Genomic DNA, 18,649 nt, shown 5'->3' with positions numbered 1-18,649 from the left:
CAGAGAAGTCTTTCATCTGCTGGTATACTCCCCAAATGGCTGCATTAGCAGGAGCTGAGCTGATCTGCAGCCAGGAGCCAGGAGCTTCTTCCCCGTTTCCTACGTGGGTTCAGGGGCTCAAGTGCTTGGGCCATCCTGTACTGCTATCCTTGGCCATAGTAGAGAGCTGGATCAGAAAAGGAGCATCCGGGACATGAACCAGCACCTATACAGGATGCCAGCACCACAGGCAGAGGCTTAGCCTACTAAGCCACAGCTGCAGCCCCCATGTAGGTGGTTTTAGTCAAGCTTAGATAACAGTAACCACAAAATCTCAGCAGCATACAAAAATTATCAGTAATCTAGTTGATGGGTCTGTGAATCAGTTCGGGTGGGCTGATCTTAGCAGAACTGAGCTAGGTAGCTCTTAGAACCTCAGATAATAATCACTTCCAGCCTTTTGGCTAAGATCAAGTGTAGAACCTCAGCTATTTGCTCTTGGAGATGGGATCAGGGATCGGCTTGGCTGGGGCAGTTTAGTCGGGTTGAACATGTCTCTCATGTCTCTGATCCTCCTCTTTGAATAAGCCAGTTAACTTAGTTGAGTTCTCACAACTCTAGTGAACATGGACAGGGCACGTTCAGCAGTGTGAGTGTTGCTCAAGGCTTTGACAACATACTCACTAATGTTGCATTAGCCACAATAAGTCACACGCTCAAAATCCCCCCAAAATGGGAGGAAAAGCTATTCTACCGCCTGATTGAGACTAAGATCAAAAGTACATAGCTGTGGGTATGGATAAAGTAAGGCCTTGCAGACATTAATGAAATTTACTGAACTTTTGACCTATCTTGCTTGAGTGTCATCCTATCAAAAGTTAGATAGTATTCATTGTAGCAATGTTAGCTTTAAGTGCAGGCATCATTCATTCATTATTCCTCCACCCATTCAATCCCTGCTCTTTTAACATACAATATTTGGTTCTTTGGAGCAGTGCTGTTTAATTGAAATGCACTGTGAGTCACATGTGGAATATTAATTTTTTAGTAGCCAGATTCAGAAAAGGCAAAAAATGGTGAAGTTAAATTGAATAATGTGTTTTATTTAGTCAAACAAATCCAAAATAATATTATTTCAGTATGTAGCCAATAAAAGTTATTAATAAGAGATTTTTACATTTTCTAAAGTAGGTGTAAAAACTGCAGTGAGATCCAACACATCTCAGTTATAGCCAGCCACATTTCAAGAGCTTAACAGCCATAAGTAGTTAGTTGCTTTTGTGTTGACCAAGTTATCAGCAGTATTGAACTTCCTGCTGAGGACACAAGATACCTGCCCTTATGAATCTTATAATCTAGTGAGAAAGACAAAGAAAATCAAAACCAAAAGCAGTAAATAATTGTTAACTGGTGCTATGAGGGAACCAAATACGATGTCAAAACTAGGCAGTGAGGCTGGCGCCACGGCTCACTAGGCTAATCCTCCACCTTGCGGCGCCGGCACACCGGGTTCTAGTCCCGGTCAGGGCACCGATCCTGTCCCGGTTGCCCCTCTTCCAGGCCAGCTCTCTGCTGTGGCCAGGGAGTGCAGTGGAGGATGGCCCAAGTCCTTGGGCCTTGCACCCCATGGGAGACCAGGAGAAGCACCTGGCTCCTGGCTTCAGATCAGCGCGGTGCGCCGGCCGCAGCGCGCCTACCGCAGCGGCCATTGGAGGGTGAACCAACGGCAAAAAGGAAGACCTTTCTCTCTGTCTCTCTCTCACTGTCCACTCTGCGTGTCAAAAAACAAAACAAAACAAAACAAAAAAAAAACTAGGCAGTGAGAGAAAGAGGTTTAATTTAAGTAGCAAACTCATTGTTTATCTTTGAGAGGTTAATGTTTCAGCTTATTTTTGGAAGATCTTTTATATTTATTTTTCTTGAATGCAGGCATGCTTCATGCATAGCAAGTCCTCTCTTCATTCTAATATTTCTGGCTATATACCCCTATACAAAAATCAGATTTCTCACTCACTTTCTGAGCCTGGTTTATTGGAGGTATTCCAACATGCCTTTTCAAAATCTCTTACAGAAACCCATCACTGTGCTCGAAGTCTGGCAACAAAGATGCAGTTTGTTGCAAAATCAATATACTAAAGGGATATTACCTGAAATCTTATTACCAGGTGGATAAATTTCTGCATTATGACTTCACCTGATAAGAGCCTAACTTTTCATGAGAGAAAAGTTGAATGGAAAAGTTGTTTTTCTCAGTGCTTATCTGCTTTTTTTTACTTAGTATGAGCAGATATAGAGAGAACACATAATGAAAGTAGATAAAAGGGAAATATTGCTTCTGAAGTAGCACATGGAACAACCTAGACAGACAATGGAGAAGGTGAGGGAAAGAAAGGAAACATTAATAGTGTTTATCTATTCTTAACCTGATTAAGCCTGTCACTGTCCAAGAGAAAGTTTTGGATTTTCCCCTTTAAACTACTCAAGCAGAGTTTATCAAAGAGGATGATTTTTAAAAACCAATTATTGTCTGTTGCAGAAAAGGGGCCTTGGTGAGAATAGGAAGATAAGATATTTTCTTTGTAGTTAAAAAACAATCTATTGTTTCTTTAAATGTATAGAAATAGCTGAAAGAGCTGAAAGAGCTTTTAAAGCAAGCTTTGAAACACCTCATGATTTCTTTCTCATTTTAATAATGTTCTGCTTATTGCATGCCTCTTCAGTGGTGATTCATTGCTTTGATTATGTAGTCCACTGATATCAAACAAATACTCTGGGCAAATGCCCTGAGCTTCACTGTTCCTTGAGCAACACGGCAGGTCTTAGGGACAGCAGTTGGAATTACGCTGTCAGTGAACTCAGAGTGCTGCTCGCTCTCTTCTCTGATGTGATCAATATTTGCTTCAAAACAGCAAGCACTTTAAGTAGTTTGAGGTAATACAGAAGAGAGCAACATACTGGATTTTAAGCACTGAGATGCTGTTTTCTCATGACATTACTGAAAACTACAGTTAGGGCTCTGTTTTCATACTATGCACTTTAGAAAATGATTATAATTACATAAAGAAGAGAGTCCAGATTACATGGTGGGCTTTTTTACACTTGAAATTACAAGAATATATTCATGAGTCTACTCACTTTTTTGTGAAGTATTTAAATCTTGTGTTTAGCGATAAAGAATCATTTCAGGTTAACCATGTCCAGTAATATTTTTTACCATCATTGGATGTTTTCTAGATATATCCTCCCCCCTCTTCCTACCCCACACCTGACATTCTGGATTTTAGCAGTGAAATATTTGGATCATTTCATTTCATTGAGATTTTTTAGATGGGGATTAAAAATTAACTGAAAATAATCACGAAGTAGTAAATTAATGTCAGATTTAGGTTTTATTAATTGTTGCTATTGAGTTAAAGGCCACTGTAATAGGCAATATCATGGGGCTGGCGTTGTGGCACGGTGGGTGAAGCCTGTGATGCTGGTATACCATATGGGCGCCAGTTCATGTCCCAGTTGTTCCATTGCCAATCCAGCTCCCTGCTAATGACCTGGGAAAAGGAGCAGAAGATGGCTCAAATGCTTGTGCCCCTGCCACATCCATGTGGGTGAACTTGATGAAGCTACTGGCTTTGGACTGGCTCAGCCCTGACCATTGTGGTCATAAGAGGACTGAACCTTCAGATAGAAGACTAACTCTCTCTCTCTCTCTCTCCCCTCTCTGTAACTCTTTCAAATAAAGTAATTAATTAAACAAAAGAGACACATCATGAGGCTCAGAGCCCCACCCCTCCCTTCCCTGGGGTGTGGGTGAGGAAGTATGCAGAAGACTTTGAATAAAGTGAAACAATAAGTCCTTTGGCATCAGAATCATTGTGATTAACTCATGTACAGAGAATGGCCATGTGAAAAGGGAGAGCCCTCACTAAAACAAAGTAAGTTCACTTAGCAGAAAGAAAAAAAGAATTACTAGTGGAATGGAGAGTAAGGTGTGTGTATGTCTGTGTAAGACCTTGAGCAATGACTTAAAAGAGTTTAAGCTAAATTCAATGAAGTAGTGTGTTTGTAATATGTCAAATAATTTTATAATCAACATGAATTACAACAAGAAAGGCTCACCATAAATATTTTCTGAATCAGCAAATGAATGAACATTATCTAAGTAAACAAATTTTAGTGACTTTAAATTCATCTATATCTGGATTCTAAGCTTCTTTGTTGTACGAGAAGTGGGGTCTAGATTGCTATTCCAGGACCTTGCTCTACTAGGAGAAGCATTCTAAGTACAGGCATATAAATGATCCACAAAGTGGTAAAGTTTATTTAATAGATGGGCAATCAAGCACATACACGTGTGCACACACACACTTGTGCACATTGTAAGGCTGCCACAAAGCACACCAAACACTGGAGTAAGGAAAAGAGTTTATTGGGAGAAACCCCACAGACTGGAGGGAAGGGGCAAAGAAGGAAAAGAGGGAGAATAGCGTAAGAGAGATCAAGAGAGGTCAGGAGACAGAAAGGAAGAGAGAGAGGGAGCAAGAGAGGAGAGAGAGGAGAGAGAAGAGAGAGAGCCATGTGTTCAGGAACAGGTCCTTTTAAAATTTTGCCAGAGGGCAGGCAGGGAAGTAGGAGTAGCAAATCTCTTTAGGATGGGGGTGGGGCTGACACCAGTGGTTAGGCCACGTGGCCACCTGGCTTTCAGCAATGGCGGTGGGGGCTAGAGCCTAGGATGGTGTCAGAGTGTAGATCGTGCCATAGATAAGACTGTGCCATTTTCCTAACAAAGTTGAGAAGTGGAGTGGGTCAGGAAGGTAAAGGTGTGGCAGAGGGAAGTAGAGAGAGGGCAGCTCAGTGCTCTCTCATCCTGGTCTCTAAGGAAAGATGAGAAGAGAATCTGGCCTTTCTTATAAGGTTTGGAAGGGAAATGGGTACATGGCTCCTCCCATGCCAGGTTCCAGGTGAAGGAGATACATCCTGGGAAGGGGACTGTTTGATAGGTGAATAGGATTACAGGGGGAGGAGTGGCTTACAGCTCATAGCCCTAATCAAGTCATCTCATGTCATTTCCCCGACAGAGACTTCTGACCATTAATCTTAAGGGGATGCTGGAGGGTGATTATCTATCTCTTACCTACTTCTGGTGGTCAGGGACATATCTCTGTCTATCTCAGGTTTGGAAACCCCCTCTTATTTCATCTAATGAATCCATCTCACATGCCAGAGAATTTTCATCAGTCACTGCTAATGACTGTGACTCCCACATGGTCATCATTACTTTCAGAAGGTATCAGATTCTGAAACAGAAAAGTTTATTAGTCAATATGAATATAATTGGAAATAACAGGTTGCTAATACAATGCCCTTTTTTTTAAAAGATTTATTTTATTTATTTGAAAGACAGAGTTATAGAGAGAGGCAGAGACAGAAAGAGATGTCTTCCATCTGCTGGTTCACTCCCCAGATGGCCACAATGGCCGGAGCTGTGCCGATCCGAAGCCAGGAGCCAGGAGCTTCTTCTAGGTATCCCATGCAGGTGCAGGGGCCCAAGGACTTGGGCCATCTTCCAATGCTTTCCCAGACCATAGCATAGAGCTGGATCGGAAGAGGAGCTGTCAGGACTAGAACCAGTGCCCATATGGGATGCCGGCGCTTCAGGCCAAGGCTTTAACCCACTGTGCCACAGTGCCAGCCCCCAACAGTGCCCTTTAAGAAAGGAGGAATGTATCTTATTGTATCCCAAATACTGGGCGCTGATAGATTGTCCCTGTACAGATTATAATACCATCTAGCCTGAGCATAGATTTTTTAATGTCCTTTTTAGTGAACATACTACTATTAGAGTAGATATGACAGATTCCATTAATCACTGCACACACTCCTCCTTATTCTATCAACATGTATTCTAAGGCTACTTGGTTATTCATGACTACCTTGGAGCATCCATAGACTCCATACTTGTAAAAATTAGCCTGAAGTGTAGACTAGGTTGCCCCAGGCAATGGACACTTTCTTAAAATGATTTGCATGAGGCATCACAGGATCTTCTAGTATTAAATTAAAAGAACTCTCTTAAGAATTTTCCTGCTTATAGCAGCTTCCTAAATTATGAGAAGAGGTAGGTAAAACATGTCATCCATAAGGGTAACAGCCTTGATATGACGAAAGCGAAGGCTTTACTTGTCCTTTTGCCTTTTGAAGAAGTATTTGAGATCTTTGATTTGTTCTCAAGAATGAGAAGACTTACATTCTGTGTGCACCTGTAAAGACTCAGGAGGTAGCAGTTTAATTCTTGATAAATGTACCTAGCTTGAGATTCCCTGTAATTTTATTGAGTACTTACCAATACCTAGTAGGCTCTTTTCTATTTAAATTGCAATTGTTCTGAAGGGGCTGCTTCCTTTCTTTTTTTTTTTTTTTAATTTTTGACAGGCAGAGTGGACAGTGAGAGAGAGACAGAGAGAAAGGTCTTCCTTTTGCCGTTGGTTCACCCTCCAATGGCCGCCGCGGTAGGCGCGCTGCGGCCGGTGCACCGCGCTGATCCAATGGCAGGAGCCAGGTGCTTCTCCTGGTCTCCCATGGGGTGCAGTGCCCAAGGACTTGGGCCATCCTCCACTGCACTCCCTGGCCACAGCAGAGAGCTGGCCTGGAAGAGGGGCAACCGGGACAGGACCGGTGCCCCGACCGGGACTAGAACCCGGTATGCCGGCACCGCAAGGCGGAGGATTAGCCTAGTGAGCCGCGGCGCCGGCTGGGGCTGCTTCCTTTCAAGTCTTTAATGAGACTAGGTCTCCTGGGAAGTTCATGACTTTTGGGGAATGTACTAGGAGAATTTTATTATCATGTTCCATCAAAGCCTTTTGTATCTGACATAAATTAATAATTTACTTTATGTGATCTTGAGTCTGTGAATCAAAGAGGATGTCAGAGGTGAGGAAAGATCTCCCATGTAGCATTTCAGATGGACTAAACTTTAGAGAAGCCTTAGGTACATTTCTCATTCTGAGCAGGGCAATAGGCAATAATTATTTTATTTTTCTCCACAAAGAAGCCTTTTATTTAAGGAATACAGACTTCATGCATTTCATAAGTACAACTTTAGGAATACAGTGATTCTTCCCACCATACCCACACCCACACTCCCACCCTTTCTCCTCCCATTCCCATTCTCCACTAAGATCCATTTTTGATTAACTTTATGCACAGAAGACCAACTGTATACTAAGTAAAGATTTCAACAATTTGCACAGAAAAACAAGCAAACAAACAAACAAAAAACTGTTCCTCAACAGTTGAGACAAGGTCTGTTCAAAGTCATAGCATCTTGAAGTTGATTTCACCTTTTTTTTTAGAAACTTAATTAACTTTAAAGAAGCACCTAAGAATGATACATCTTTTGCAGGCACTTAGACAACTATAAATTTTGAGACATAAGAATATTCTCCATGCTGTGAACTCAAGAGGCTTCCGAAGCCTTGGCAGCTCATGACAGGAGCCTCAGGTGATTACTGACGTCATAAATAAGAGTGTCAATTGTTAAATCAACAACAGGAGTCACTGTGCACTCGCTCCCCATGTAGGACCTCTGTCCTTAATGTGTAGGACTATGAGAATTAATAGTAAAACTAGTCTTCAAACAGTACTTTCTACTTTGTGTGTCTGCGTGGTGCAAACTCTTGAAATCTTTACTTAGTATATACTAAGGTGATCTTCTGTATATAAAGATAATTAAAAATGAATCTTAATGAAGAATGGGATGGGAGAGGGAGTAGGAGATGGGATGGTTTGTGGGTGGGAGGGTGGTTATGAGGGGAAGAACCACTATAATCCAAAAGTTGTATTTTCAAAATTTATATTTACTGAATACAAGTTTTCTAGATAAAAAAAAATATCCTCCACTTAATATATTAAAATGAAATAAATCTTTTAGAACAGGTTTACTGTTAACTCTCATAATACAGCACTTTGAGGACAAAAGTCCTGCATGAGAAGTTAGTGCACAGTGACTCTTGTTGTTAATTTAACAATTAACACTCTTAATGTACGCTGACAGTGATTACCTGAGGCTCTTGATCTGAGCTGGCTAGGCTATGGAAGTCTTTTGAATACACGAACTCCGTCAGTATTTATCCAAGGTCATAAGCAAAGAGGAAGTTTTCTCTTCCTTACAGAGAAAAGTATCTCCTTCTTTGATGACCACTTCTTTCCACTGGAGTCTCACCCACAGAGATCCTTCGTGTAGGACATTTTTTTTTTTTTTTTGACAGGCAGATTTAGACAGTGAGAGAAAGAGAGAGAGAAAGGTCTTCCTTTCCATTGGTTCACCCCCCCTCAAATGGCTGCTACAGCGGGCGCGCTGTGCTGATCCGAAGCCAGGAGCCAGGTGCTTCCTCCTGGTCTCCCATGAGGGTGCGGGACCCAAGCACTTGGGCCATCCTCCACTGCATTCCTGGGCCACAGCAGAGATCTGGACTGGAAGAGGAGCAGCCGGGACAGAATCCAGCGCCCCAACTGGGACTAGAACCCCAGGTGCTGGCACCATAGGCAGAGGATTAGCCAAGTGAGCTGTGGCGCCGGCCAAATGTAGGACATTTTTTGCCACAATCTCTTGGCTTTCCATGCCTGAAATGCTCTCATGGACTTTTCAGCCAGACCACAATGCCTTAAGGGCTGATTCTGAAGTCAGAGTGCTGTTTAAAGCATTTGTCCTTCTGTGAATCTGCTGTGTGGACTGCTTCCCATGTTGGTGCATTCACTCCTTTTTAATTCTATCTATTATCAGACCCTTAATAATATGCAATAATTTAAGCCATGATTCTGAGCTCTTTTGGCAAAGCTTAGCCAGAATTTTCTTCCTAGGTAGTTTGCCTCTTGTTTAGAAATTTTGAGTTTTTGTTGGGGATACTCTATATTCTCCTTTTGATAAAAAGTTTTGGACCAGGACAGTATTTTTATCTGAGTCCTCCTTGGATGTACTATAAATGAGAGTATCATCTACATGCTTTAGAATTGCTCCATTTTTAACTGAAGCTCCCTGAAATCCTTTACATGATCATTACCAAACAAATGTGGACTATCTCTGAAATCTTGAGGGAAGACTTTCCATGTGTATTGCTGAGTTATATTGAGGATGGATTAGTCCATTGAAAGACAAATAAAAACTAAGATTCTGGGTTTAATGGGATGCAGAAAAAAGCATCCTTTAAATCTAAGACTGTATACCATGAAGTGCTATCAGGTATCTGTATGAATATAGTATAAGAGTTTGGTACAATGGGATGATTTGGGTTGACTGCCTCATCCTAGCTTTTTTTTTTTTTTTTTTTTTTTTTTTTTTTGAGAGGTAAAGTTACAGACATTGAGAGGGAGAGACAGAGACCCCAAAATGGCCACAACAGTCAGAGCTGCACCTATCTGAAGCCAGGAGCCAGGTGCTTCTTCCTGGTCTCCCATGTGAGTGCAGTGGCCCAAGGACTTGGGCCATCTTCCACTGCTTTTCCAGGCCATAGCAGAGAGCTGGATTGGAAGAGGGGCAGCTGGAACTAGAACCAGCGCCCATATGGGATGTCGGTGCCGCAGGCAAGGATTAACCTACTGGGCCACAGAGCCGGCCCCAACTACCTCATCCTATCCTATAGGCCCCATTTGGTTTCAGAATAGATAGAATAGGAATATTATAAGGAGATCAGCATGGAACAAAGAGATCATATCTGAGAAACTTATCAACAAAGGGTTGAAGTTCTCATCTATCTCTGGTTTTATGGGATACTGACACTGATGAGGAAATTCAGTCTTCTTACATTTTAAGAGAACTCTGATAGGCACAGTGTGTATAGTTCATCCAAGTATTCCCTGATCCCAAATTTGAGGCTCTACTCTCTTTTATTTCAATAGGAAAACTAAATGAGGGTCTGTCTCAATATTTTCTGACATCATATCAAATAACCCAGACTTCAGAGCAATGTAGGGAAGACAGCAGTTTCCTTCTAAGCAAAGGATTTGGGCATTTAGATGTCACAAAAAACTGGTGAAATATAAGAATATCTTCTATCTGATACACTAAAACAAAGTAAATCTTTGAGAGTGAGGTTTACCATCAACTCCCAAGGGAGTATAGCTCCTTAAGGACAGAGGCCCTGCCTGGGACATAGCATACAGCAACTCCTGTTGTTAATTTAATTAAGACTCCTATGTATAATGTTAGTGATCTCCCAAGGCTCTTGACCTGAGATGTTCAGACTGTCAGATCCTCGTTAATTCTCAAACCCCATCAGTATTTAGATAAGGCCATAGGCAAAAAGGAAGTTCTCTCCTCCCTTTGGAAAAAGGTATATGCTCCTTTGTTGACCACCATAGGTCTTTTTTTTTTTTTTTTTTTTTTTTTTTTTTTGACAGGCAGAGTGGATAGTGAGAGAGACAGAGAGAAAGGTCTTCCTTTGCCGTTGGTTCACCCTCCAATGGCTGCCGCGGCTGGTGTACCGCGCTGATCTGAAGGCAGGAGCCAGGTGCTTATCCTGGTCTCCCATGGGGTGCAGGGTCCAAGCACTTGGGCCATCCTCCACTGCACTCCTGGGCCACAGCAGAGAGCTGGCCTGGAAGAGGGGCAACCGGGACAGAATCCGGTGCCCCGACCGGGACTAGAACCTGGAGGATTAGCCTGTTGAGCCGCGGCGCCGGCCATCACCATAGATCCTTAATGTAAGGACATTATTTATACCTGTTTTCTGCCTTTCCACACTCGAGGTATTCTCTTGTGGGCTTTTTAACAGACCAGAATGCCTTTGGGGCTGATTCTGAGGTCACTGAATGCTAACAGGGAGTGACTGCCACTCTGTGTACATGCTATCTGGACTGCTTCCCAAGTTGCAACATCTCCTCATTTTTAACCTTATCTATATTATTACTGAGCACTTAAAATGATATTTTTACCATACAGGTATTGGGATTTTTTCATAGGAATGAAACCAGAGCCATATGCAGCTTAACAGTATGTAAAACCTGAGAAGACAAAAGTAGAACTGGCTCTCTAGGACTCTAGTTATGCTTAACCATGTGACTTAAATATCTAATTTGGCATCTTAGAATCTCTCTTTTAACCCCAAGTTAAGAGTTCGCTGTTATACCCAGCCTGCTAAGGGAGATCTGTGAAGTGACCAGCCTGCCAGAGGACTCCCTGTAGTAATCTGGGGTAACTGGACTCCAGGGGGTAGGTGCCAGCACACCTGGATGCCAGGACATTTAGAGAATTTCCACAGTGCCCCAAATTTGCTTGGGGGTCATTGCCACCATTGCAGGATCCATCTAAGAGGCAACACTTCATGCCAGGATGCTAAGTTCTTGGGTGATTAAAAAACTTAGTTCATAATCTGAAAGCAGCCAGTAGGATTCTGAGTGAATCCTGGGCCTCTGCACCCTCAAAATTACTAGGGAATTTCTTTGCCTTGCATAGGGCTTGTGGCATCATCACTATGAATCTAGTGAACCAGAAGAGGCAGTCAGCTGGCACCTGAGATGTATTACTCAGGGTCTTTCCTGGCATCTCAAATATTGAGAGCCTTTCTATCACAAGATAATCTAGCCACAGAGGCACTGAAAACCCAAGTCTAGAGTACATTCCAGAGTCGTAGAAACCAGTGTAAAGCTGGAAAACATTATAGTGCTCCTGACCAGGCACACAGCATATGACCTGCTATGGAAGCCAGCATATTGGAGGTGGAGTCTGCTGCCCAACTTCTGGTGAGGGTGTAAGTCCCCATGGGGCTGCCCTCTTGATGATCACATGTCCCATAAGGGCCACTCTCTTGGCAATGGAAGTTTCCACCCTCTACCACTGGATGTCTTTCCTAGGCAGCAGAATCTGTTCCACTAGCAAATGAAAAACCACGTGCCTGCATGCTATAATTAAAAACCTTAAGACAAAAACTAGTCAGCTATGTAAAATCCATCTAAAAATGGAATGCTGTCTACCGCCTTGTTCCACAGTAAAAATTAACCTTAAAAGCACATTACAAGCAACCTGGAAACACTTCTAAATCAGCAAGTGTTCATGAACTGGCCCACTCTCTTCACAAATTCCATTAACTCTTGCAGGTTTTATTGGCATTTTCTGCCCTGCAACTACCAAAATTAGAATCACCAAAGACACATTTGCATTTTAGCTGACCTTTCTGAGCCGAAATCTCTGACAGAAGAGAGACTGGAGTACAGAGAGATTTTCAGGATTTACTAACAATGTACTGCTGAAACAAACACCAACTCACACCACTTAACACACTGCCATTTCTGGAGTGAATTTTCTCCTGACTGACTCTGCCATTATGTTGTGGGAGAGGTGAGGTCTAGATTCCTATTCCAGGTCCTTGCTTTCTGGTTAGAGAAGTTTTCTAAGTAAAGGCACACATAAGGTACCTAAAGTGGTAAAGGTTATTTGAAAGGTGAGAAAGCACACACAACAGGGGTGGGCATAGTTGAGGAGTGGAGTGGGCCAGGAAGGTAAAGGAGTGGAGAAGGGAAGCAGAAAGAGGCAACTCAGTGCTCCCTGTCATTCCGGTCTCCAATGAAAGGTGACAGACCCCTGCCGGTTGCCAGCTTTTTTATAGCATTAGGAGAGGAGTAGCTATGTGGTACATCCAGACCCAGTCCCAACTGAAGGGAAATACATCCTTAGAAGGGTACTGTTTGACAGATAGGTCAGTAGGATTGATATCGGAATTGACCCCCTAAAATATATATGAAAATGTGGCCCCTTAAAGTTCCCCAGAGTTCGAGTCTGGGGTGCCACATATGTTCCGGGAATTTGGGGTGCCATATGATATCACTATATGCTTATTAATAAATCCCCAATATTAATAAGCCCAAGAAGGTTCTCGCCTAATATTTAAAGAAGAATTCTAAATACTGGCATAAATAAACGAGGCAGCATGGTACATTTAAAAATTTTGTTCAGTGAGAGAAATCATAGGAGAGTGAGAGCTTTATCTAAGAGAGAGAAAGGGTAAATCTGGGTTCATACCGAGTACCAGGAACCAGCCACATGGAAGAGCATCTAGGCCAAGAAGCCTAGAGAGGGTGGCCCAAAGGCCACACCATGGAGGCACAAGGCTACAGCAGGATTACATAGAGCAGGGCAGGGGGAGGGGAAGGAGAGGCTTCCAGCACATGGCCCTAATCTACCTATCCCATATCACCTTCACAAAGAAATGAAGATCCAAAAATTGATAGAATTATTGGCACCCTATCTATATGGGGTTATGGCTAGAATTGTTGATACCCTGTCTGTATAGGTTTATGCCTATTCCTACTGCCGTATCTCATGGACCACATGGAACCCCTGCAAGTTCAGAGAAAGGAACCAGAGTTAAATATAGATAACATAATAGAGCCACCATTCCCATATTCTAGTTTCAAACCACAACTCTGGTTTCTTTGCTGTGTCCTGAACAAAGAAACACAAAAGTGTTAGGGAAGAAACCTTCCCTTCTAATCGTAATATGCTTATTATTAACTCCGCACATCCTTTCCTCCCCAAGGAAATCCAATTCCAAGGACAGGGCCACTCTTAGCCCCCTTCAGAGCTTTAGCAAAGTGCACACTTAATTTTAGCTGCCCGATTTACAATCTCAATTAGATACTGTAGTGCCATGAACAACCTGCACAACCCGCCTATTTTAATGCATCTTGCTAAATGAAAATTAATGACAACAGAATCTAAATCGAGGATTTTTTTCATGTATATAATGAGATTAAATATCTTAGCAAATAGAAGTCATTCAAGAAAGCAAAATATGCTCACAAATTTGAAGTTTGTAGTTGAGCACTTGCTTATGATGCTTTTTATAATCTTAATTTCTTATTGCCTTCAAAATTTCATACTTTCAGTATATAAAGTGCTTAAAGTAGGAAAGGCATTATCTATGTCCTTGGGGAAGTCTTAAGTTCTGAGTTTAGATAATATAAGCTATTTTAAAGTAAAAATGCACAAGTGATGATTACAGGTTCTACATTGATATTACACCTAGACTTTATTTATTCTTCAACAAAGCAATGATACAGAGGAACACTGATAAAGTGTGGAGTTGAAGATGAACAAGGTCTTCATGCAGAATGACCTTTTGACTAATGTACACACACACACACACACAGAGAGAGAGAGAGAGAGAGAGAGAGAGAGAGATGGTCCTTTGGCTTTTCTTTATTCTACAAACTCTAATACTTAACCTTGTCCATAATCCATCCCATCAACCTTCAGTACTTGATAGTACTGCAGGATATCTATCCAGCTCTCTTCTAAAGTCACCTTTAAGCTCTTTCTTAAATTTTCTTATTTTTGTCACCTCTTGCTTAGTGAAAATCCTCTGTCTGAATAAGCAAACTATGCCAATTCCAAACTATACACTGATGCACTCTCCGTTGGCCAAAACGCCACATGCTCTGTGGGCTGATTTTGTGTGGTCCATACGGACACTACTAAGCAAGTTCTGGACCTTCCTCTTTTAAAGTAAAGGTCACCAATGTTTTCCTAGAAGTTAACAGTATAGGCCTAGGGTCTACATTTCAAGATTGGAGAGTTTCACTCATTCAATAAAGGATCCTCAAGCAACTTTTTCATTAAATTAGATTTTTATCTTTTTTAATTAAACTAACCCTCACAGTGAATTTTGCATTTTTACTACCATACTCACATTTTGGGATTTGCTAAGATATGTTGAAAGTAGAGTTTTGAAAAGCTTAGAATTCTAAATTTCTGTAGGTAATTAAGCACCTTGTAATATTTTTGTTAAATATTAATGAGAAGATACAATTTTCCTGTTATATTCTAACAATATTCATGTTTTCTCTGTTTCCATTCCTCTACCTATCTTCCCTATTAATTAATACTTTATCTTATCTCTATGAAGGTTGCTGTGCTTTTCATTCCTTAGTGAAAAATCTTAACCTCAGCTATGTGGAAAACTATTGAACTGGAACTGAGAGTTCAGAGTAATGGACAAATTTCGCCTGTGTGTGTGTAAAGAGACTTTCCCCAAAGTTCCAGAGTCATCCACTCTTAAGCACTACTAGTACTTGGAACCCATATAGAAGATGGTTTGAAAAGTTCCACTGAAAATTTTCATTATCTTCTAATTCTGTTTTCCACAAACTCTTTGAAGTCACATCATTCAGTAATTCTCAACTCAGGTTGCATGTTAAAATCACCTGAAAACATCTGAGGCTCAATTCCCCCACCCAAACCAAGTGAACCAGGAGCTTTGGGGACATGGACTAAGCACTGATATTTTTAAAACCCACTTATATATTCTAAAATACATCCAAGGTTTCAAGCTTACCGTTTAGCCCAACTTTTTTATATATGGGAAGAACAAATAAAAGTGACTCAGGGAAAAGTGATTTATCTCAGGCCATAGCTGATACTGGATTAGAAGCCACTTTACCTAACCTCACATAAGAGCTATTATCATAACAATCCAGTGCTCACATTTGGTTTTATTTATTTATTAATTTATTTTGCTTATTTGAATTTCCTTTAATAATAATATTAATGAGGGGGGTGTTTGGTGCAACAGTTAAGTTGCCACTTGCGATACGCACATCCCATATTGAAATACCTGGTTTGAGTCCCAGCTACATTGCTTCTGATTCAGCTTACTCCTGGTGCATACCCCTGGGAGTCAGAAGGTGATGTGCCAAATACTTGGGTCCCTGCCACCTATGTAAGAGACCTGCATTGAGTTCCAGGTTCCTGGCTTCTACCTAACCTGGCTCTAACTGCTGTGAGAATTCAGGGAGTGAACTAGCAGGTAGAAGATCTCTGTCTCTCTGTTTCTGTTTCTCTCTTTCTATATTTTTGCTTTTCAATTAAAATAGAAAATAGGTAAATGTTTTAAAATAATGTCATTAACAGAAGGAATCACATTTCTTAAACTTTTTTGTAAAACAGATTTTTTCTGACAACGAGAAATGAGACTATACAGTAATGTAAACTAGCACATGAATATCCTCTATTTCCCAGCACAATTTACCTCTTTCCTTTTCATCAAAATATATTATTGTGTATTAAATATACATTTTGTATATTAAAAACCTTCAAAACTCTAATGTTGTATATTCCAGAAGATATCCTAAATCATTTTAGCATATGTAGACCCATCTTTAAAGTCATCATATAAAATATGTGCACCTCACCTTCCGAGAAACATTCCGACAAAGCACTGATAACATGGATTCAGAGTCAGTAGTATTGAAAATATAGTTGTATATTTTCCTGTTCTTTCATATTTGCCTTTTATGTTTATGCATATCTGATTGAGTCCATCAGAGTCTAAGATATTTCTGTTCAGCATAAAATTGAAGTACCAATTGTGTGGTGTATGTTATATCTTGTGGAAAGATGGGAAAGCATATAAATGCATCATGGCTGTGTTCAGAAGTAATGCAAATCCTGTCTTGCCTATGCCAGAAATAAATGAAAATGGTAATAGATAAAAGCTAGAACCATTTTTCTTTTTTGTTCTCATGAAAAATATCATGTATAGTGATCACTATCATGCACTAGGCATCCACTGTAAGGTAAACATTCTGTAATGGGCAGAAAAATGTTAAAAACACAGCCACTACCCTTAGCAGATTCCTTCTCCCAAGAAAAGATCTGAAAAAAAAATCCACTTATTAATCAAATTAAAGCAAATAAGCAAATTTACTTTAAAGTAGTTGGGAGTAAAGAATAAACATCCACATTTTTAAAAAACTTAAGGATAATCTATGAATTATGACTACAGTTATATGCAGCCACATAATTTTTCAACCTATTAGAAGTATCCAGTAAGGACTTACTTATCTAGTTGGACAATTGAACTGAGTGTCTCTATGTATAAGTGAGTGTTACTTTGAGTTGTTGTTATAGTTTATGAAATTATCACTTTATTCAAAGAACAGAGACATTCAACAATAGCCTGCATTTTAATGTTGACTTAAAAAAAAAAAAAAAAACTCTGAAAGAAATGCCCATAACAGGACCAAAGAATAAACCATGTTGGATGAAGTAGACCAGATGGCTGTCTATAATGAACTCCATAATGCATCTGCTGTTGTAGAACTTGCTACAGTTCAGAGTACAGATTTTGGCATTACTGGCCCAAGAGTTTGGCTCAATGAGGCAATCTCTGCTTGGTCAGCCTCACTAAGAACTGAACTTACTGAACTGGAAGGTCGATTTCAGGAGCAGGACCATTAGCTCCTCTACAACATTGGTGTTCACCGTATGCCCTAGCTCTAGAGCCTCTTTCTGGTCCAGAATCACTGGGGGAACTGGTCAGTAAACATGAGTGGTTGTGATGGATGCATAATCCATGAAGAAAAATCTGTGGGACCACGGAATAAGTGACTTCTCTGGCTACCGGAAGATTATAGATCCTGGTCAACAAGGGCAACTTCTGATTCTTCGATATTCTCTTCCTCATTCTCAAAGCCATTAGAGATCAAACCATTTATTTCCACAGGATTCTGGGATTCTGTGTATTTATTGTTTTGTGAGAGATGCATTCTCTTAAAAAATAAAAAGTAAAGCTTTTACTTTCATTTAGTCATCTCCTATTCTAATAGAATTTTAGATTCTCTAATCACATTCCAGTCCAGCCTTTTTATAATGAAATTATTTTCAGATCTCTTAATGAAGTATGGGCATTCCAGAATTCTTCAGTCACTCATTTATTGAGAAAATAACAGAAGGTAGATCATCTAGGGATAATTATAATACATAGTTTTCACTTGTTTCATTTTCATTGTACAGTGTCATTTCTCTTGTTTCCTTGGGAAATTTTCAAAATTATGAGTGACAGTTTTACTTCTAATTAAAAGAGCTGTCATATGGTGTTCTGAGAGATGGGGGGGGGGGAGGGAAGGGGAGGGAGAGAGGGGAAAAGAGAGAGAGAGAAAGAGAAAGGAGAGAAAAGAAAACAAGCAAAGAGGAGAAAAATAAATAAATAGTGCAGCTTCAGCCTACTCCTTGGAATTACAGTTATAGGAAAAATGAAATCATGACTAACACCCTGGTGGAATCTCTTGTTTTCCTTGAAAAGCAACTGAATATTTAATCATGATTCATTGGTTTCCCAAAATATCCTTTAGTACTCTAGGGGAAAAGTGTAAAATAGCATGCTCTCTGATTTTTTAAGAGAACTGTTTATAATCATTCTCAAGATGCTTTTCATGCAGGATGGTTTATTTTTTCATTTTTTTTTTAATTTTACAAATTCTCTAACAGATTCAATATCCCAAGAAAACTAGAAAGTGTTTATAATTAAACAACAGTCTACAGAAACCCAAAGGCAATTATTTCTTGTATAAATATGCCTTAGGCAACCTTCAACTTGTTTTTACAAACCAGAAGAATTAAGCCTGCTAAAGAATTTTATTCAGACATAAAATTTGCATTGTCTCCTCTATATTCCCTACCTTCCCTTTACTCTGAATCTCTTCAATCTTAATTCTGTCTACTGTTCTACAACTTGGAAAATACTATCTGACTACAGCCAAGAGAGGCAGAATCCCTGGAGAAATACACATCCTGGTGTCCTCCTGTGTAGCATAATAGACTGTGAGCCCCACCATTTCGTTGCTTTTAGGATCCCTGTGCACATTCTTAATTTAGGCTACCTTAGTTCTCTTATTTTGGTTA

Source organism: Lepus europaeus, chromosome 3 (assembly GCF_033115175.1).
Source record: "Lepus europaeus isolate LE1 chromosome 3, mLepTim1.pri, whole genome shotgun sequence".
Taxonomy (NCBI): Eukaryota; Metazoa; Chordata; class Mammalia; order Lagomorpha; family Leporidae; genus Lepus; species Lepus europaeus.
Note: the sequence above shows the minus strand (reverse complement) of the source record.